Here is a 23,565-nt window from a genome sequence, read left to right on the forward strand (position 1 = left end):
CAACTTGTATGTTGAGCAAATAATTCAAGAAATTGGACTGTATGAAGAAGGATGTGAAATCAGCATGGGAGGAAGACTTGCTAACACTTCAGATATTCGTTAGTACGCAGGAAACTGAGTTTTTGAGATGCTTATCCCATGTTGCCAACATTTTTCATTTCGTCCAACACCAATTCAAATTTTGGGATTTTCTACATACAGAAACATATCCAGAACAGAGATAATTTTACTTCTTCTCTGCGAAACTGGATCCCTTTGATTTCTTTTTGATGCCTAATTGTGCTGGCTAAGACTCCCAGAACTGTATTAAGTAAGAGTGGTGATAGGGCATCCTTGCATGTCTCCCCTTCACAGGGGGTGGTTTCTCTTTTTTGCCATCGAACAAAATGCTGGCCATTGGTTTTGAGCACATGCCTATGTTACATTGAGGAATTTCTTCTCTCTTCCTATTTTGTTGTGTTTCCATAAAACTCAATGCTGGATTTTGTCAAGTACCTTTACTATATTGGTTTACATAATCATCTGGTTCTTTTCTTTTTTATTTATATACTGTATTACTTTTTAAAATGCTGAGTCATTCTTGCATACCTGGAATAAATCTCAGTTGATCACGCTGCAATGTTTTCTAAATGTTTTATTGAATTCTATTATCTAGAACTTTGTTGAAATATTTTGTATTGATCTTCATAAGGGAAATCAGTCTGTAATTGGCTATGCTGGTATTGTTTTCCCCTGGGTTTTCGTACCAGGGTTATAGTCTCAAAATGAGTTTGGTAGCTTGATGTCATTTTCTATATTCTGGAATAGTCTATGTAGAATTGGTATCAACTCTTTTCTGAATGCTTGACAAAGTTTTTCATTAAAGGCTTCTGGTCCTGGACTGTTTGTTGTGAACAGTTAGTTAATGACTTGATATATTTCTTCTTGTGTTATTGATCTGTTCAAATTTTCTATACTAGCTTACATTAATTTATGTATAGTATGTTTCTAGAAATCTTTTCATTTCTTTTAGGTCTTTTAATTTGTTTGAGTACAGCCTTTCATAATATTACATAATTATCTCTTTTAATTTGGTTAGTTCTGTTGTGATGTTGCCCATTTCATTTCTTATTCATGATTTTTTGTCTTCTTTGTTAAATTTGCCTCTGGTCTATTAATTCTTAATCATTGTATTTTCAGTCACAAAAAGCTGGGGAATTAAAAAATAATACCAAAGAATAACTGATATACTTGAATTATTGTGTTGATGAAAAATATTAGATACACCATGTATGGCCAGAAGACCAAACAAACCTATCTTGGAAGAAATGTAGTCAGAATTCTCTTTAGAAGCAAAGACAGTGAGACTTTATCTGAAACGCTTTGGCTATGTCATCAGGAGGGACCAGTCCGGGAGAAGACATCATGCTTGGTAATGCAGTGGTCAGTGAGATAAAGACAGATCCTCAACTTAGATGGACCAGGATTCTTAGTGGTTTGGCAGTTGAAGCCTCCCTCATAAAGTGATATAACATAATATAATCAGTGCCTTAATATGATTTACTGTGAGCCAAGCAGTAACTCGGGTCATAACTTTGATGATTTCTCCTTGGGAATGTGTCACAGTTGATATTTAAGTAGATGCTGTGGAGAGCTCCATTTCTTCTGCTGGGTCTAGATCTTGCATTTGGTTCATCGACCTCCTGTCATATGGCCTGCTGATCTCAGGTGCCATCAGAAGACTGGTGACTTGGATTCACTCAACTCCCCATCCATCAGCCTGTAATATTTCTGCTTCATCATCCTACTTCCCAGTTCATCAGCACCTTAAGCTACCTAAGTCAGGAGACCCCTCCAGGTAAATATCTGATTCATGGACTTGAACTGTGCTGGACTTAACTGCTTATACAACTATGTGGGCCACTTTCTTGATATCCATTTCTTTCTATGCATAGATGTAGAAGCATCATTATTTTTACTTCTTTAGAGAACTCCACCTGACATAGATGAATTGACATAGCAACCTCAATAATGTGTTCAAACAGCAAGAGTTTTGAGGAAGACATGGAACCAGGCAGTGTTTCATTCTTTTGTGCACAGGGTTGCTATGAGTTCCAACTGACTTCACTGCTCCTAGCAAGAAAATGCATATATTATGTGCAGTCAACTGTGAACCCCAAGTTTCTACCCAAAAAGCCAATATATTTGGGGGATGAAAAGAACAACACATATAAGCTACACCACCGGGGTCCTCCCCAGTAGCAACAGCAATGGTTTAAAATGGATAGGGAAGGCATAAAGGGAAATCATACATTTGGCTTGAATATTGGGTTCTTTTAAGGAATTATCTGTTCTGCATCAAATTGACAACAGAACTTGAAGGTTCAGTAGGCGGCCAATGAGAGCAGTGAGTTTATGTCCACAAGGAGGGACAATTTGGCAAAGGAAGATAGCAATTGCGGCACAACTTGAAGAACAAAATCAAGGTCAATGAATAATGCACATTGAAATTAATGAATTGGTATAAGTTTTGCTACGTATATCTTCAATAGCAACCACACACATTAGTAATACTTTCTGAATATAAAGAAGAGAAAATAACATGCTGCTGTGAAAAGAAGAAAGAAAGAAATCCAGTGAGACCACCTTCGGAAGGGGTGGTGGTGGAAAACATACTCCTCTATATATTTATAGATTTAGTATTAAGGTGGCGGAAGGACCTTGTGCCTCTACTCAAGCACTCCCTCAATGCATGAATACTTCCTTCTATTAAATTGGCATTCTATGATGCTCACCCTCCTGACACAACCACTGAAGCCAAAGCGGGTGAACAAGCAAATATGGTGAAGAAAGCTGATGGTGCCCGGCTATCAAAAGAGATAGTGTCTGGGGTCCTAAAGGCTTGAAGATAAACAAACGGCCATCTAGTTCAGAAGAAACAAAGCCCACATGGAAGAACATACCAGGCTGTGTGATCACGTGGTTCCAAAGAGATCAGTTATCAGGCATCAAAGACCAAAAAATCATATCATTGGGTGCACACCTCCTTGATACGATCACTGAGGACAAACGGGTGCATAAGCAAATGTGGCAAAGAAAGCTGATGGTGCCCGGCTATCAAAAGAGATAGTGTCTGGGGTCTTAAAGGCTTGAAGGTAATCAAGCAGCCATCTAACTCAGAAGCAACAAAGCCCCATGGAAGAAGTACACCAGCCTGTGCGATCACGAGGTGTCAAAGGGATCAGGTATAAGGCATCATCAAAAAAAAATCTTACCATAGTGAATGAAGGGGGAAGTGCAGAGTGGAGACCCAAAGCCCATTTGTCGGCCACTGGAGATCCCCTCACAGAGGGATCTAGAGATGAGTCCATCAGTGTGCGATGTAGCACCGATGAAGAATGCAGCCTTCCTCTAGTTCCTAAATGCTTCCTCCCCCCTCTCCCCCCCCCCCCCACGACCATGATCTGAATTCTACCTTGCAAGTCTGGATAGAGCAGAGGTTGTACACTGGTGCAGATAGGAACTGGAGGCACAGGGAATCCAGGGCGGATGATACCTTCAGGACCAGGGGTGTGAGGGGCGATACTGGGAGGGTAGAGGGTGAGTGGGTTGGAAAGAGGGAACCAATTACAAGGATCTACATGCTACCTCCTCCCTGGGGGATGCACAACAGAAAAGGGAGTGAAGAGAGATGTCGGATAGGGCAAGATATGACAAAATAATGATTTATAAATTATCAAGGGCTCATGAGGGAGCGGGGAGCAGGGAGGGAGGGGAAAAGGAGGACTTGATCCAAAGGGCTTAAGTGGAGAGCAAATGCTTTGAAAATGATTAGGGCAAAGAATATACAGATGTGCTTTATACAATTGATGTATTGTATGGATTGTGATAAGAGTTGTATGAGTCCCCAATAAAATGTTAAATATATATATATATGTGTGTGTGTGTGTCATATTATCCATAGGGGAAAATCAAAACAAAACAAAAAAACAGGCACCCTCTTTGATGGCACTCAGAGAAAGTGCAATGTAGCAATGTTGGCTGTGACCTAGATTAAGGTGGCATTCAAAGTGGCTGTGGAGGGCATGACGTCCTATGATGGCATCAGAAGCTCACGAGGAAGAAGTGAGAGGTACCCAGTCCATGAACCAAGGCTGCGTGTTTAGAATTAGAATGTTAGTCGCACTGATTCTGACTTTTAATTAGCTTAAGAAATAAAATCAAAATATATGACTTGCCAATGCTTTGCTCTTTTGTGAGTTGTCTTTGGAATAAGCTCCTCACCCCCTTGTCAAAATAACTTCAAAAACCTAACTTACATATGAACATTTTCATCGTAGTAAATATCTAAAAGGCAACTTGCTATCTAGTCACTTGGTATTTGCACACTGAAAAATCTAGATATTCCGTTGGAAAAGTTGGTGTGGGTATCATCTGCACTTTGAGAGAACGTGATCGTGGAAAATGCCGCAGTGCTAAGGGAACATGATTATAAATTTGGATCAATAGGTGATGGCGACAGAAACTGCAGAGCATACCTAGTCCAGCTAACGGTGGCCCTGACAAATGCGGTGTGTGCACTGTGTCACCGGTGCCTTTCCTCTCTTTATTTGCATCATCCATCAGGACAGCCCAGGAGGGGACGCTGGGAACTGTGGCACCCTCTGTAACAAGCCGCAACACTAATGAGGCATAACAAATTTAGCAAGTATCATGTATAATCTTGATCCATCATTGACACCATTACCCATATAGATTGTGCAGTGCCATTTGTTTTCTGCCTAATGCAGATGAAATGGGAGGGTGTAGCTGAATCACTCCTTCTACAGTTAAACATTTTTTAAAGCATTGTCATCCTCCAAGACTAGAACTCAATAGTCTCGCCCTCTGTTTTGCCGCCGCTGCCTCTCAGCAGGATTGGCTGGCTGTTTTTGCTGAAGGTCAGCCAGATTTTGTCTTTCTCACAGTTTCAGTTTCCTCCTGGGATTGAAGGTCTAATATATTTCTGTAACACACCAACCAAGCCCAAGATAAACAAGTATGCAGAGAAGCATGGCTCTGGGACATACCTCTCTTTGGCCCAACAATTTAGAAATCAGATGGCTGCAATGTTCCTTGACTACAGGAATTGTTGAGCCTCAGCCAAAAGAAGGAGGTTGTGCTGCGGTCAGATATCAATGATGAAATTTGGAAGTTTAAACTAATACTACAAATTATAAACATTCAATGTGTATTACTATTTCACAGAATTTTTAAAAATCATTTCATTAGCAGCTCATACAACTCTTTTCACAATCGTACATACATCATTTCTGTCCAGCACATTCATATAGATGTTGCCATCATCATTCTCAAAACACCTGCTTTCTACTTGAGTCTTTAGTATCAGCTCCTCATTTCCCTCCCGCTTCCCACTCCCACATCCCCCTGAACCCTTGATAATTTATAAATTATTTTATATATTTCATCATATCTTACACCATCTGATGTCTCCCTCACCCACTTCTTTGCTGTTCGTCACCCAGGGAGGAGGTTATATGTAGACCTTGTCATCTGTTCCCCCTTTCTCCCTCACCTTCCCTCCACCCTCCCGATATCACCACTCTCACCACTGATCCTAAGGGGACCATCTGTCCTGGATTCCCTGTATTTCCAGTTCCTATCTGTGCCAGTGTACATCCTTTAAGAAAGGCAGATTCATTATTATTCAGATGAACTCTTGGGAAGAGGCATTTTACAGATGAATACCTTTTCTGGACAGAGAAGCCATGGTGAGGTCAGAGGCACTGTGTGCATACTGATGTTTTACTTGGAAAATACAAGACGCTGGACTGAGTAGCTCAGTGGTTCTCAACCTTCCTAATGCCGTGAACGTTTAATACAGTTCCACAGGTTGTGGTGACTTCCCAACCATAAAATTATTTTTGTTGCTACTTCATCACTATAATTTGGCTACTGTTATGAATCGGGAACCCCTGTGAAAGGGTCGTTCAACGCCCCCCCCCCCCCGCCAAAGGGGTCGCAACCCACAAGTTGAGAACCGCTGGAGTAGGTAGTAGGAGTGGAAGAATGAGTAAGCATAAGGAATTGCATAAAAAATTGGGGAGGATAATGAATATCCCCATGATCCCTCTCTTCTATGCCAATAGATACTTTGTAATTAACTTTACATCTATCTCTATTTGGTACCATTTGGTAGCTCTGCTGGCAGAGTGGCTTACCATTGGTTGCTGGAGAAAAATGCTATCTGCTCCCATAAAGATTCATAGCCTCGGAAACCCAGAGGGGCAGCTCCACTCTGTCCTCCAGGTGTTGCTAATAGTTGGTAGCCACTTGATGGCAGTGAGTTGAGTGATCTCTGTTAAGCTTCTCTTTGTAAAGAGAGTGGTAATGGCCAAAGAGTTTCATGCAAATCCAGACCCAGGAATGACAACATTGTAACTCACATCTTTGTTTCTTCCAAAACATTATTTTAAAAAATGAAAATAAATGTTATTGCCCTGACAGATTCTGTGAGGAATACCTACCTGCAAAGTAGCTTTACTTAATAATATTGAATTAAACAACCCGAAAAGAGCTGACTATAGCAGGGTACCAAAGAGAGGAAATAGAGAGTACTGGTCACATTAGCTGTGATTAACCATGAACAAAATTTCCCATAATGAGATGTGCTCTAAATCTAGGGGAAAGGACCAATGACTCAGAACCTCTGATACCTTTCAGGAGTAAGTACCGTTAAGTATGAATTTGGTCCAATGAAAATCCTTATTCAAGAATTCTGAATGTTTTGGGTGGAGTGACAGGAAGAGAAAACAGAACAGAAGTTTTTAGACAAAATATTTTCTACATTCCAGTTTTACCTGATAGCTGTTCATTTCATAAGCTAAAGTCACACTGTTAATCATGCAGGCCAACAATTCTGTCCTTTCTTTTTTTTGAGGGTTCATGAGCATTTTAAGAGTATACTTTTGTTTAGACATACACCAATTTTCTTTTTAAACATCTTATTTACTTTAGAAACAAGTACCCCACTTTGAGAGCAAAGTTCAAAATCAAGATAAAATTCATCAAATCTATTCTTCAGACAACATCATCTCCAAGAGGCTGGCCGGAAAACACTCAGATTCTACCCATTTTTTTGAGGTTTTCTATTTAAGTAGTGTAGGCACTGCAGTTACTTTCAACTGTTATCCAAAGTCATTATGTGATCTTTCCAATAAGGTTTTTCTCCTACTTGGAAGTTGATGAACACACATCCTTCACAAATATGCTTCAGACCCTCTAGAACACTGCTCTGGCCAGCTCACAGTCAGGGCCTGAGCTCCTCCCTTCGGCATCCTTAGATACTGTAAAGTAGGTGCACATTGGTCTTGTCCTTGTGCTGTTCTGCAGTCTAGTTGAATTCTTTGAAACCAGACAGCCCCACTTCACCATAGAGGGGGAGCGGGGGCCCACATGGGCTGGCATGTAACTTCTGTTTATGTTTTCCTTCTCAACATATTTTTGTTTCTTTTTGGTTATTATTTTTCTATAGTCTCTATTTACATATTTTAAATATTTATGAGAATTTATGGGCAGGAATATTTGAGATTATAAGGCTCATGTGGTTTTATCTTAATAATATGAAAGAGCATTCTCTGTCTTTCAAAGTACCTCAAAATGGCATTTATAAATACTTGCACTGTATATTCTATAGTCAGTATCATGTCAGTAAATTGTATTGTTGGCGTCTTTCTGTGGTTCTATGAGGTGGCTGATTAAGGTTAGTCATGGTTTACTACCTAACATCTGTTGGAGAGTGATATTGAGAGGGTTAGTTGTTTAAAATGACTTGATTTTTAAGTTAAAATCATTCATAAATGATATAGTCTAGGTTTATTGCAAAAGCATAAAGAAAGAAAACATTAACATTATTTTTAATGATTTTAAAATAAGTTTTTGGATGAAGTTCCTTTTGTAGAATCAAAGATTGAAGTGGATTCTTTTTTCGCAGCATCAAAAGGGGCAAGACTCATTATCTCTCCATTGACAAATTGGAAAATAATTGTTGGGTTGATTAGTTACTCTAGGGGGTTCAGAGAGTAACATAGAGTGCATGAACATCTAATGCCATAAATTGGTATGGGTAGTGATTTTATAAATAAGTTTGAGAAAAAGGAATCAATCTAACCCTCGAAAAGGTGAGCAAAATATCTGGAAAGAAAATATACAAAGGATGATACCTGAATCACTAACAAGCACATGAGGAAGTGCCCTCTTTGACTAACCATCCGGGAAATGCAAGTCAAAACAACCAGGTAATACCATTTAACACCCCATTACAATAGCCCAATTGAAAACAACAAACAACAACAAATGCTGGTGAAGGTGTGGCGATTTAAGAACTCTTATAAAATGCTGGTGGGCTTATAAATATGAACAACCACTGCGGAAATTGAAAGGGAAGTTCCTAAAACAGTTGGCTATTGAATTATCATATGGCCCAGCAATACCATTGCTGGGCATATACTCGAAAGAAATAAGAGATTGATCATGGACAGACATATGTTCTCCCATATCCATTGGAGCACATTTCACAATAGCAAGGAGTTGGAAATAGCCTATTTAGTAGAACTATAGATTTTTAAAAAAATCAATATATTCACATAATGGAATCCTACGCATCCCTAAAAAATAGCAATGAAATCATGACGCACCTCATGAAGGGATCTGGATACCATTTACGCTGAGTGAAGTTAGACGATCAGAAAACGAAAAATACTATATACGTCCACTGCAATTGGGATGGGCACCAGGAGGGACCTAGGCTCAGGTTTGCACACCATCCAGTCTGGTAGCCAGTGTGGCCAAATAAATTGGTAGAGAGACTGATAAAAACTGTAGGTGTTTATCTTGAAGGTCACTTTGACAAAGGGGTCCTCATATCATCTGGGATGAAATTTTCAAGGAAGGAGGAGGAGAGGATGACTGCTTAGCGGCTGCCATGCCAAGTTACGATGAGGTCCCCAGGACTGATAGACATTTCTGTCAGAGTGTTGAGGGATTTTGATGGGAAAGTTAAGTCAAGAGGAGGGAAAGGGAGCAGACATGTCTGGGAGAAGACAAGTAAATGTCTGCTGGTAGAAAAAAGTGGAGGACTAACTTCCTAGTAGGAAGAGAAAAAAGACAATACTTTTAAAGACTCTAAGACGGGAGTATGCCTCGTAATATGCACTTAATAAGCAACATTGGCTCAAGTTTCTGGGCGCTCCCTGGAAACCCAGGCCAAGTGCCATAGAACACTGGAGCATTGAATCCTGGACCTTCAAGGTGCACAACACGTTCCAAAGACCACACCAGAGGGATGTGATATGAAAATCCCACTAGGTGAACTAGACTCAAACTCACGCACATCTATAACCTGAGAATTAAAGAATATTAGCTAGGCATTATTATAGAGACAACTAGATAAGAGTTCCTGGGGGATATGGAGGTGGGGAAAAGGGGAAGGGGGGAGAAGCGGGAGAATATATCAAATAGTTCAAGAAGGAAGAAAATGTCTTGAAATTGATTTTGAAGCAATTGTACAGTCCTGCGTGTGATTGAACTATGGAATGGTATGATGTCTAGATTACCTAATAAAATGGCTTGGTAAAAAATATAATTATATTAATAATGAGCACGGGGAAAAGAAAACGTTCTAAAGTTGATTGTGGTAATGGTTGTACATATCTTCTTGACTGGATAGAACTATTGAATTATATGATATGTTGAAGAAGTGCCAATAAAACTAAAAATAAGTGCGTAGAATCTAAGCCTACCTTTTGGAAATAGAGGAAAGAATTAGGAGGCAAAGAACACATATAGAGGTATAAATACAGGCATGTACATATGAAAATGTATTTATATATGATGATAGGGACATAGTTCTATGTACATATATGTTAAATAATAAAGTATCAGACAGGCATTGGGCCTATACTCAAGTCCTTCCTCAATGCAAGAACACTTTATTCTAATAACCTTGTATTCAGTGATGTTCACTTCCCTGACATGATCACTGAAGACAAAATGGGTGCATAAACAACTGTGGTGAAGAAAGCTGATGGTGCTCAGCTATCAAAATATATAGTATCCTGATCCACCCAAGGGGAGGGTATTGTTTATATCTCCACAGGGAAAGTGGGACCAGACTTCAAGCCAGTGCCGCAAGGTATGAATGCAATATCCCGGCGTGGAGTAGGGAACCAGTGGAGAGGTCTGGGAGGCTGGCCCCAGCACCATAAATTAAGTGGATTCCTGCCCCTACCCCGAAAAGAATTTGTTTCAAAGGATGACATTGATTCTGCAGCTCCGGGAGATGGACATATCTGATCAGAGCACACGGGAGCAGATGAAGGGGCAGGAAGAGACAGTGGAACACAGCCTGGCCCACCAGGCCATGAGGATGATGTTCCTGAGTAGAGCAGCCAGTCCACAGAGAGAACATGGCTGGCCCTACTATGAGACATGATGCCCCTCAGTGACTAAGGGCGATACAGGAGACAGCACCGGAGACACAGTGTGGGAATTGCACCTGACCAGATCCCACCACACTGAGGCAAAGCACTGGGGGAGTGCAGTGGAACAGCAAGGGAATGGAGTGGCAAGGTCCCCAGGGAATGCTGAAAGTGGACTTTGGGGCCAGGGCGTGGTGCCCCAACAGACTGGACTGGAAAACGCTCCTAAGGGCCAGTAAATGATCCTTGAACGAAAAAAAAAGAAAAAATATATATATATAGTATCTGGGATATTAAAAGCTTGAAGATAAGCAAGCGACCATCTAGCCAAGAAGCGACAAAGCCCACATGGAAGAAGCACACCAGCCTGTGTGATCAGGTGTAGATGGGATCAGGTATTAGGCATCAGAAGACCCATAACAATCATATCAATGCAAAAGAGCTGGCGAGGGGAGAAAGTAGAAAATTGGACATCCCCTCACAGAATGGTCACCAGGAAGAGATGAGCCAGCCGTTGTACAGTATAGCATCTCTGGAACATACAACATTCCTGTCATTCTTTAATGCTTCCTCCACCCCACTATCATGACCCCACTTCTACCATACAAATCTGACTAGACCAGAGCATGTACACTGGTACAGATAGAGCTCTCCACCCAGGGAATCCAGGAAAGATAAACCCTTTGGGAACAATAATGGGAGTAGAAAAACCATGCGGGTAGGGGAAAGGGGTAGGGGGTGGGGGAAGAAAGGGAAAACCAATCACAATGATCGTTGTATAACCCCCACCCCCACCCCACCCTGCCGCAAAAGGGACGAACAACAGAAATGTAGGTGAAGGGAGACAGTAGTAAGTGTAAGATATGGGAATAAAACTAATTTATAAATTATCAAGGGTTCATGAGAGAGGGAGGGAGGAATAAAAATGAGCTGATACCAAGGGCTCAAATAGAAAGAAAATGTTTTGAAAAAGATGATGGCAACATATGTACAAATGTGCTTGACACAATGGATGTATGGATTGTTATAAGAACTGTAAGCCCCCCACCCCCTGTAAAATTATTTAAAAAAAACACACACCTTTTCTGCTTTTTACAAATGCATATTATTGTTCAGGAAATAAGTAGCCATATGATTTAAGATATCTGAGTCTACTAAAATTGAACACATGAATTGCTTGGAAATGGAGGAACTCTTTTAAAAAAGAAACTGCCCTGCCTTGAGAAAAATCTTTCTTAAAGACATGTAGATATAGTTAATGTATTTCTCTGCAGAAGAGACACTAAGAAGCAATCATGACAATTATTTAAAAACAAAAACTCAAGATTCAGAAGTGGGCTCACTTGAAAATAATTTCATTTTAACTTTTTTTGTGAACTGTTTAAGAAAAACATTCTGAAGAATTATTTGAGAAATGGCCAGAGAATTTCCAACAAAATGGATTTATTTTAAAATCAATGTAAAAGAAAAGGTTTTGAAAACATTAGCCCACTGTCAATTTATGTTCTAAAGGTGAATCATAATTTAATTCAGCTCAATTCCACAAGCAATCATTGAATAGTACCACTGTATGTAGTTCTTAAGAGGGCTCATTTTATAACTGTTAAAAATATCTTACATTCCTTAGTATTAATTAGGAGAAAGGCTGTGGATTGATGCCTGGGGATACAAGAACAATAGTGATATTGTTGTATAAGTAATGGTTCAATGTATTCTATAGATTTATAATTCCCATTTCACTTATTTTAAATAGTTTCTAGTGCAACAAACTTCTAGCATACTTGTAAGTTTTGACACTCTTTGGTGTGTTAGCGGAGCGAGTCTGGTTTTGAGTTTTAACTACAATACTGTGGTAATTAGTATTTGTGAACCTGTACCAAGATCAAGGATTGCAGTCTTCAGTATGCAAGAAAATGTAAAGAAAGCCATAATCCTCACAATTGGACGAGTACTAGAAGGTACCCAAAAAATCTGGATATTTCCCCCCCAAAGCTATGCTTTAAAATTTTTTCTTACAAAACAACCTGATCATGTTCAAGGTACTCTCCATCACCCTTAATACATTTGTCAAATCTGTGATTCCATTCTTGGAAACATTTTTATACTCATCTGTTTGGATGGTTGACAGCACCTCCCTCAATTTTTCTTCACTTCCTCTGTATCATCAAATCATTGTCCTTTCAAGTCCCTCTACACTTGCAAAAACAAAAAGAAGTTGCATGGAGTGAGGTCAGGTGAGTAAGGTGTGTGACACAAGAGGGGGAAGCTGAGTTTTGCCAAAAATTGGCACACTGAGATGACTATATGAGCAGGTAGATTGTCGTGGTGGCAAAACCAGTCTCCTGTCTGCCGCAGATTAGGCCTTTTTTGTCACACACTTCTAAATAGAAAGGTTGATTAACAGTCTGACCTGGTGGAAAAAACTCCAAAAGCACTAGCACCCTCACATCAAGAAAACAAATAAGCACTGTTTTGATCTTTGCTTTCACTTGACAAGCTTTTGAAGGTGGTGTATTCCACTGGCTTGATTGATGTTTGCTTTGGGGTTTGTAAGAATGTCACCATGTGTCATCACCAAAAATGACCTTGGGAGAAAAGTCTGGGTTGGTTTGGAGCTGTTCTTTCAAAGCACAGCTTGTTTCCACTGGACATTCTTTATCCAGATCAGTCAAAATCCAAGGCAAAAATTCCTCAGTGACCCTTTTTATTCCCAAATCTTCTGTTACAGTTCGCTGAACCGAACTCCAAGATAGTCCAGATAGCTTCCCCATGTCTTCAGTGGTCCATCATCAGTCTTCAAGTACAAGTGCATGGATTTTGTCGACATTTTCATCCATTTGGAAAGTTGATGGATGTCCAGAATGAGGTTTGTCATCAATTGACATTTCACCATTTTTGAAATGAGAAAACCACTCTTACACTTGAGTTTTTCCCTCAGTGCTGTCCTTGTCAACTGTGTTCAAAATCACAACAGTTACTGTGCCCTTTTGCCTGAGCAGGAAACAATATTTCACAACTTTACTCTGTTCTCTTAAGTCAGCCATCACAAAAATGAGCTAAACTGCTTTTATGAAAAAATTCACTGTGCCACAGAGAACCTTCCCAGGTAACACCACTGGGTTCACTAACTCAGAATGAGCTGCATGATGCTTGCCTACTGGTAAAAATGTGTACTGCAAAAACTACCTGACAGAGATTTTTTCCCTTTTCGCCCTTTCTTTTTCTTTTTGTTATGTTTGTAGGTAACATCATGATGAATGAGGGGGGGGTGGATATTGAAGTCGCCAAGGACTTTGTCTTGCTTGGGTAAACAATCAATGCTCATGGAAGCAGCAGTCTAGAGGTCAAACTACACATTGCATTGGGTAAACCTGCTGCACAGGTCTCTTTAGAGTGTTCAAACCAGGATGTCACTTTGAGGACTAACATGTGCCTGACCCAAGCATCAGTATTTGCAATGGTCTCATATGCAGGTGAATGTTACACATGGAATAAGGAAGACTGAGGAAGAATGGATACGTCTGAGTTGCCGTGCTGGAGAAGACTATAGAAAATACCATGGACTGTGGAAAGACAACCAAATGTGTAAGACGAGAGTGCTCCTTAGAAGTAAGGATGGCAAGACTTTGACTTACGTGTTTTGGACATGTTTTCAGGAGACACCATTCCATGGAAAAGGGCATCCTGCTTGGTAAAACAGGTGGGAAATGGAGAAGAGGAAGGCTCTCCAGGAGATGGATTGACGTCATTGCTGCGACAGTGGGCTCAAGCACAGGAACAGTCGTGAGGATAGCGCAGGACGGGGCACTGTTTCTTTCTGCTGTGCAAGGGTTTGCCAAGGGTCCAACCAAATGGAGAGGACCTACCAATAACAAAAACATCAATAACAACACTTAGAATGAAATATAGTTAAAAGAAAAGGAGGGAACTTTAAAGGGGCTTTTACTGGGCTACTGACAGTGTACTAACTAGTATTATTGTAATTCAATCTGTGTAGAAGGATTTTACAAAATAATTTTCCTCATATTCATATAACCTATACTTATCACATATAACTTACTTATCACATAGTGGTCTGTGACTAAAATTGATTTTAAAAATGACATTTAAAAATTTTATTGGGAGTTAATACAGATATCATATAATTCTATAGATCAATCACATTAAGCATTATTGTATAATTGCTACTACAACCAGTTTCAAAAAATTCTTTTTCTTCATGAACTTCTTGATATCATCTCCGATTTATACCACCACTCCACCCCCCACTATATACCCTGCCTCCTGAAACCCCGCTGTTCCTCTAGGCTCATCACTCCTGGGTTTCATATACTGAAGACCAGAAACATATAACAGAAATTCAAGAGGTTGACCCCCAATGACATAACACATGTGAGGTAAACCCTAATATGAACAAACAAATACAGTAAGTGTTGAAAACCTGCTCAGGCCTAACATGCATCAGAGGGGGGCGGGTGTCGAAGTGACAGCGTCTTAACTGTTCAAGCCAGGTTTATCTTACATAGTCATCTCTCCAATGCACTGGTTAGTAACCACTTTCCTCCCACCCCTCTTTTAGGGATAGAGGGAAATCACCAAAGGCTTATTTCCTATGTAGAGCCTACAAATTTATCTTGGGTTTCCACGATCATCCATGACCTTCTGCAAACCAGAATCTCACAATTCCCTCCTTCAACTTCTGATTATATGTTTTACATTCCTTTGGTGACTGATGATGGTGTGCTTCTTCCAGGAGGACCTAGTTGACCTCTCACTTAGATAGCTGATTGTTTGGAAACAAACCTTTAAAAGACAGATGCTGTTTTAGCTGATAGCACCTGATTCCTTCACCACACTTTGCTATAGCACCCATCTCTTCTGTGTTCCCTTCCTCCAGGCAAGTATTGAGCAGGGGCATGATGTTAGAACTTATTATTCTTAAATTGGAGCTAGGATTTAGTGCAAGCCCAAAACCCATTCCTGGATCTGTGGTTTTTGTTGTTTTTTCTCTGCTTTTGGCTCGCTTTCAAAACCTCCTTGTTACTTTATGGTAGAGAGTCTTATAGATCATTCTCCTGGGCTATAACTACCTTCAGTTACTATTGTCCTTCATTAGCCCCTGGTACTAATTTTTTTAAGTTGAGAGAGGGATATTGAACCAATATAGACTAACTCCATATCACAGTACCTGAATTATTCACTGTACAGAATCAAATCTTTGATGGCTGGATGCTATTTACACAAACAATGGGAATTGGCTGTCAGGGAAATTTGACAGTAATATTCACTGAGAAATTCAGTCACAGGTTTGCCGGAATCATACATATCTTATTATAGCATACAGGGCATTGATGCAGCAAGCCCATGTTTGTCTGCCTACCAACAGCTCAACAATCTTGGTACAGCTGTCTTCTGCTTCCGCAGACACCATTAATTTTTTTTCATATTTTTTGTTTGTTTTAAACGTTTTATTAGGGGCTCATACAACTCTTATCACAGTCCATACATATACATACATCAATTGTATAAAACACATCTGTACATTCTTTGCCCTAATCATTTTCTTTTCTTTCTTTCTTTTTTTTCCTTTTCTTTTTTACATTTTATTAGGGACTCATACAACTCTTATCACAATCCATACATATACATACATCAAGTGTATAAAGCACATCCATACATTCCCCGCCCCAATCATTCTCAAAGCATTTGCTCTCCACTTAAGCCCTTTGCATCAGGTCCTCTTTTTCTTCCCCTCCCTCCCCGCTCCCCCCGCCCTCATGTGCCCTTTGTAATTTATACATCGTTATTTTGTCATATCTTGCTCTATCTGGAGTCTCCCTTCCCCCCTTCTCTGCCGTCCCTCTCCCAGGGAGGAGGTCACATGTGGATGCCTGTAATCAGTTCCCCCTTTCCAACCCACTCACCCTACACTCTCCCAGCATCGCCCCTCACACCCTTGGTCCTGAAGGTATCATCCACCCTGGATTCCCTGTGCCTAAAGCCCTCATATGTACCAGTGTACAACCTCTGCCCTATCCAGCCCTGCAAGGTAGAATTCGGATCATGGTAGTTGGGGGGAGGAAGCATCCAGGATCTGGGGGAAAGCTGTGTTCTTCATCGGTACTACCTCGCACCCTGACTGACCCATCTCCTCTCCTAAACCCCTCTATGAGGGGATCTCCATTGACCGACACTTGGGCCTTGGGTCTCCACTCTGCACCTCCCCCTTCATTCAATATGGTATACACACACACACACACACACACACACACACATTCTTTTTTTTTTTTTTTTTTGCATGATGCCTTATACCTGGTCCCTTTGGCACCTCGTGATCGCACTGGCTGGTGTGCTTCTTCCATGTGAGCTTTTTTGCTTCTGAGCTAGATGGCTGCTTGTTTATCTTCAAGCCTTTAAGACCCCAGACACTATCTCTTTTGATAGCCGGGCACCATCAGCTTTCTTCGCCACATTTGCTTATGCACCCATTTTTCTTCAGCGATCCTATCATGGAGGTGTGCTGCCAATGATATGATGATTTTTTGTTCTTTGATGCCTGATAACTGAACCCTTTGGGACCAGGCAATCACACAGGTTGGTGTGTTCTTCCATGTGGGCTTTGTTGCTTCTGAGCTAGATGGTTGCTTGTTTATCTTCAAGCCTTTAAGACCCCAGTCACTATCTCTTTTGATAGCCGGGCACCATCAGCTTTCTTCACCACATTTACTTGTTCACCCACTTTGGCTTCAGCAGTTGTATCGGGAGAGTGAGCATCATAGAGTACCAATTTAATAAATGAAAGTATTCATGCATTGAGGGAGTGCTTGAGTAGAGGCCCAAGGTCCTTCCGCCACCTTAATATTAAACCTATAAATGTAGACAATTAGCTCTATTTCCCCATCCTCATATATATATGTTTGCATGTACATGTCTTTGTCTAGACCTCCATAAATGACCCTTGACTCCCAGCTCCTTCCTCCATCTCCCTTGACTTTCCTCCTGCCCCACCACCATGCTCCGTCCCCATCTGGGCTACAGCTATACCTCTTCTCTATGCAACCTTACCCTTGATCGTTCCCCATCAGGCCTGCCACTCCCCCCTCACTACCATTTTGGGTCCCATGTTGTTCCCTTGTCCCTGTGTTTATTAACACCACTTCCTTACCCTCCTTCCACTCCCCCACCCGGAACTGTGGAACTGTCTGTCCTATTGTTTTTCCTCCAGATAGTTCATCCAGCCTGTCCTATTCAGACAGACCTGTGGAGACACTAACATGCACGAAAACAAGACAAAGGAAAACAAAGCAACAGTATACAACCAGACAATAAAACAACAAAAACAAACCACTGACAAAGAACAAAACAAAACACTTCACAAAAGAAAGGCTTGTAGTTCGTTCAAGGATCGTTTGCTGGCCCTTAGGCACCATTAATTTTTTGTCTTAAATCCTCAGATTACACGTTTGTAACAAGTGAGTTTGAGTCCAGTTAACCCAGTGGAGTTTCTGCATCGGATCTCACTGATGCAGCCTCCGGAGCAGGCTGTGTGCCTTGAAGATCCGGGATTCCGTGCCCCAGCATTCCCTGGCACCCAGCCTGAGTCCCCAGGATGCACCCAGAAGCTCGGTCAGTGTGACCCATTCAGTGCATACCACCAGGGACATCCCTCCCCTAGGGTCCCCAAAAGAATGTTGTCATTCTTTCCCCCAACTGAGGCTCCTCTTGCTTTTCCTACCAACAGTCATGCATTTGTGTTCCCCCAGACGTGTTTGCTCTCTTTCCCTTGTCCTGACTTGATTTTCCTATCAGTCTCCCTCATCCATGTGCTAGGGCTGTCTACATGTCCAGTGGCACCTTGCCATAGCGATGCACGGCAGTTACTCAGTAAACGACATGTCCCTTTTCTCCCTTAAGTATTTGATCTCAGATGAATGAGGCACGTTCTGGCAAGGTGACCTTTAATATGTAAATCTATATAGAGGATGGTGTATGACTCATTGGCACCAGTCAGGCTATCAAGCAGGCTGTCTGACCCCCTGGCCAGCAGATTGGATGCCCTACAAGCGTGAGCTTGTGCCTGTCTTGCTGCTTGTTCTTATATCAGTGGGCTCATCTCGTATTTGTTCTTTTGTGAGTCACTAACTTCACTCAGCTTATTGTCTTCCAGATTCCTCCAGGTCATGAGGTGCTTCATGGTTTCACCACCATTTTTCAGGAATGCATAGTATTCAACTGTATGTATGTGCCAGAATCTGTAAATCCAACGTTCTACTGATGGGAATGTGGTAGGCAGTTTCCAACTTCTTGCTATTGTAGGCTGTGCAGGAATGAACAAGGGGGAGTATACGTTTGTTCATGATGTCTCATTTTTGGGGTGTATATGCCCAGTACTGGGTCATATGCTATTTAAATTGCCATCTCTTTTAGGAATGTCCATACTGCTTTCCACAGTGGCTGTACATATTTACAAACCCACCAGCAGTGTACAAGAGTTCCAATCTTTCCACACTCTCTCCAGCATTTGTTGTTGTCATTTAAAAAATTGGGGCTACTGATCATGGATGGTAGGTGGTATCTCATGGTTGTTTCGACTTTTGTTTCCCAGGTGGCTAGTGAACCAGGGCATTTCCTCATGTGTTTCTTAGCCACTCGGGTGTCACCCTTTGTAAACTGTCTGTTCAAGGCCCCTGCCCACCTTTTCAGAGAGTTATTTGTTTGAGTTTTGTTGTTGTTGTAGGCTTATAGTATACTGTCGATTGTAGTGATTAGTCCTTTGTCCATTATGTCATTGCTAAACATCTTATCCCAATCTATGGGCTCTCTTTTTACTCTTTTTAATGACATATTTTGATGTACACAAATGTTTTATTTTTAACAGTCCCACTCATCCATTTTGCCTTCCACAGAGCATGCTTCCTTGGTTATCCATGGCAGCTTGTGTGTTCCCTCTACGAAGGCACTTACATTCGTCCCAATTTTCTAAGGATGATCCTGATAGCTTTGGGTTTTACATTTAGGCTACAAAGTTCTAGGCCGCCACTTGATTTCTTCTTCTTTTGTTTTAAAAACCATTTTATTGGGAGTTCGTACAGATATCATAACATTTTGTAGTTCAATCACATCAAGCAGTACTGTACAATTGCTACCGTGTTCCATTTCAAACTTTTTTTTCTTCATGAACTCCTTGATATCAGCTCTCCTTGACCCCTCCCTCCCCACCAGGACTGCTTATTTTAGTTTGTGATGCTTACACCATCCATATATGCATTTACGTACAATTACGTTGTTCACTCCCCTTGAGTGGGGTTCACAACCATCAGTGCTATGAGCTGCTCCCATTTCCTCCTCCCCCTCCCCCCTTGCTTCTCATTCCCTCAGGGAACCATTACTCCTGCTATTCTGAAGGGTTATCTACCTTGGCTTTCTTGTATCAAACTATCTACATTATACAAATGAACATACACAAGTCTAACATAAACAATGAAGTGAAACAAATCAAAACCATAATATTGAGGGGATGAAATATTAAAGAATGAAAGGATAGTTATGTGCTTCATCGGTGCTATGCACAGCCTGGATTTATCATCCCTCTTTGTGGACCTCCTGAGAGAGATTGTCCAATTAACTTGCAGGTGAGTTTTGGGTCTCCACTACATCCCCAACCCTTCATATTAATTTTGTTGCTTGGTTTTGACTTTCTGGTACCTTTTCCCATCGGCACCTCATGATCACACAGGCTGGTGTCCTTCTTCCATGTGGGCTTTGTAGCATCCCTGTGAGATGGCTACTTATTTGACTACAAGCTGTTAAGACCCCAGATGCTATATCTTGCAATAGCCGGGCACCATCAGTTTTCTTTACTACATTTGCTCATGCACCCATTTTGTCTTCAGCGATTGTGTCAGGAAGGTGAATATCATACAATGCCACATACTTGGAACAAACTATTCTTGTACTATGATAAGATTTAAGTAGAGGTCCAAAGTCCATCTGCTTCCATGTTGCATCTGAATTCATATACATATATCAACAAATATACCTATATTTAAGTAATTATATATTTACATATATAACTATATATATTTCTTTCTTCTTATTTCCTCTTTTTCTATCCTCTGGCCCCACTTTCATGTCCACCCATTATTCACCTTTCAGTTATTCCTCTCAGATACAATTCTGTTGACCAGACATGACCAGAAAAGCTACATCCTCCTCGCCATCCATTTTAGAACAGTTATTCTTTCCCTGTACCCATCCTTATTGGCTCACTGCTCTCCTCCCCTGCCTCCTCTCCTCCCAGGCCCCCCAGAGACCACTGATCCTATCGTGGTCTCAATCCTGCATATCTTGTATACACAGATACACCCCCACCACACACACACACACACACACACACACACACACACACACACAGCTTACAAGTAGTCACAAGTCTATCGGGGATCCTGACACAGAGCATATGAATATCTCTGTTAAATAGAAAGAAGGGCGTTTTATAATGCATCAGTTGAGTCCCCTTTTCTTTCAGAGTTCCATATCCTGGGTCCCACTTACCTAACAACACCTTTTGGTCTTCAGCATTCGTGTCTAAAAAGCGTATATCCTAAAAAATCTCCATTGCTATTGCTTCCATCAAAGATGGAACATTCTAATCCTCACCTCCCCCCACAATTACACCCTTGGACTTTCAGCATGGTTCCCTGTGTGTGACCCCCAACCAATTCAGATGGGTGCCAAGTGCTGCCCCCTCTCCCACCCCCAGACACAGTCTACCATCAGGGTTCTTTGGGGACTTTGTGGGCTCACTCCCACCACTGCACTCTTCTCGGTTTCCCTCAGTGGGTGGGTCAGACTGGCCACTCTCCCCGAACTGTATCTTCAGGGCCTCTTGATTTCTTAAGGAGTCTGTTCACATTCTTTCTAAGTGTCATGCTGCAATCTAGGAACGTCCCGATAAGATAACAACTCTAACAGCAGGATTGGATGCATGGGCTGCCACTCTCCTGATAGATGTTCACAGATATATACTCATTCTGAAGGAAGTGGGACCAGCCTTGCAAACTAATAACATCACACACACACACTATATATATATATATATATATATATATATATATATATATATATATATATATATATATATATATATATATATATATATATATATATATATATATATATATACAAAAGATATATATGATCTATACGCATATACACACAGCTATCATCTATATAATGTCTCTGTTTTGTAGCCGAGTAGAACTTTCTGGAAGGATCTCTACATGGTGTGTGCTCCATTCTAACCTGAAGTTTGGAATTTTGAACCCTTTCAGTGGCATTCCAGAAGAAAAGTTTAGAAAACTGCTTCTGTAAAGATGATAGTAAAAAAGAAAATCATGGAGCAATTCTATTAATGTGACACGTGGGGTTGCTATGTAGAGCTGATGTAACAGTGATGGGTTCAGTCTTTCTGGCCTGGTCCATACAACATTTACCAGGCCTCATTTACCCTCTGTATTTGCTTTTTTTCTAATTCATCAGTCAGGGCAATTAGTCTAAGAACAGAGACTGTGTCATTGTAGATAAGGCTGAATAGGAGGACAAACCGATTCAGCCAATCCAGATGAGGAAATAGATACTCCATAGATTATTTAAATTACAAGAGATTTAGTACATGTATCTTGCTGTATCCATGCTATAAAATTCTCAGTGTAAATTATGGGAGAGAAAATAATCCAGCGATGAATCATTGCTGGGCCAGCTATCAGCTCTCTTCTGGGAGCACTGAGAAGGAATCAGTGTCACCAAATCTACAAGGTCCAAAGCGTGTGGCATTTGGACCTTGCAGAAGCAATGACTGTAAACTGTGCTGGAGAAATGGAGGAAAAGTCTTAGGAGCTGGGATAGGGGAAGGAAAGCAGAGCTCCTGCAGGAAAATGCAAGAGAGTTAGAAGTGATAAACAATAACCACCCCCTCACTCACAACCTGCGGCTTTCTATAAGCAACTTCTATCAGTAGGAACTGGAAGAAAGTGTTCTAGCAAAGACTGATGGAAACCCAGTGTTCAGATGGTCACATCCAGCAGTACAAAGCTGCATGCAGAAGAGTGAATACATTTTTGAAATCTCACGTTTGCTTCTTATATTTCTATATGTTATCTTTTCCTTTCCCTAATTGAGAGCTTTGAAGCATTCTTAATATACAAAAAAACGAAGTAAAACCATTAATAAGCGTGACTGTCAGAGTATTTGTTGCCCTTATGTCTTGTATCTGGTGGGAAAGAATGAAGGATTCAAGTTAAAGGCCAGATCCTTCTATGGATGTACTGGCGTAACCAAGTGTTAATCAGGTGTGTTGCACATTGCAAAGTGGTTTCTTTTACTTCTGAACTCGTAAGCTCACCTGTCTGGGAATTGTTCACAATGTAGGGCTTAACATGAGGGCTAGATTGGACAATATTATGTACCCAGTATATAATGGAAAGTACTCTGTTTTTTATTTTTCGTTCACTGAATGTTTTTATTACTTTCACTGTAATATATCTTACGAGTGTGTTGCACTAAAACCTTTACATTTTTCTTCTGTATCTATAGCTATGTGTGTTAAGCTGGGTTGACTAAAGAAACAAATCCAGGGACACATATATGTATAAGAGAGAGCTTTATATTGGGAAGTGCTATATTACAGGAAAATATCCCAACCTGGTCATATCAAGTCCATAAGTCTGGCACTATTCCATAAGTCTGATGGTCCAGAAATCTCTTTTCAGAGCACCCCGAAGTCCTCTCAGGAGGTGGCAGAGACCGAGGACGTCCCATTTCTCCCAGTCATCATCTCATTGTCTAATAAGGAGAGCACACCAGCCTCTCAGGCACCCCTGCCATTTTTTTGTTTGTTTGTTTATTTGAACTGGAAATTACCATTTTTATATCTCTCACATGACATTGTAGCTTGTATTTAAAAAAAACCTGTTGGATGGACAATAATCTCATACTACTGTAAATCCATTTTGAATTGTTATATTTTTAAACTATTCTTTATCTTAAGTTTTATATTTTCGGAATGCGGTCAAAATTTGTCGGGACATTATCACGATGTCTGGCATCT

The 23,565-nt window shown here is 40.8% G+C and overlaps 1 pseudogene; it reads right to left on the reverse strand.

Moving 5' to 3' along the window:
- Positions 1-7,052: 7,052 nt before the first annotated feature.
- Positions 7,053-13,228, reverse strand: LOC142451582 (thioredoxin domain-containing protein 17 pseudogene; annotated as a pseudogene).
- Between the last annotated feature and the right edge of the window lie 10,337 nt (positions 13,229-23,565).

The sequence above is a fragment of the Tenrec ecaudatus genome, chromosome 6 (assembly GCF_050624435.1).
Source record: "Tenrec ecaudatus isolate mTenEca1 chromosome 6, mTenEca1.hap1, whole genome shotgun sequence".
Classification (NCBI taxonomy): Eukaryota; Metazoa; Chordata; class Mammalia; order Afrosoricida; family Tenrecidae; genus Tenrec; species Tenrec ecaudatus.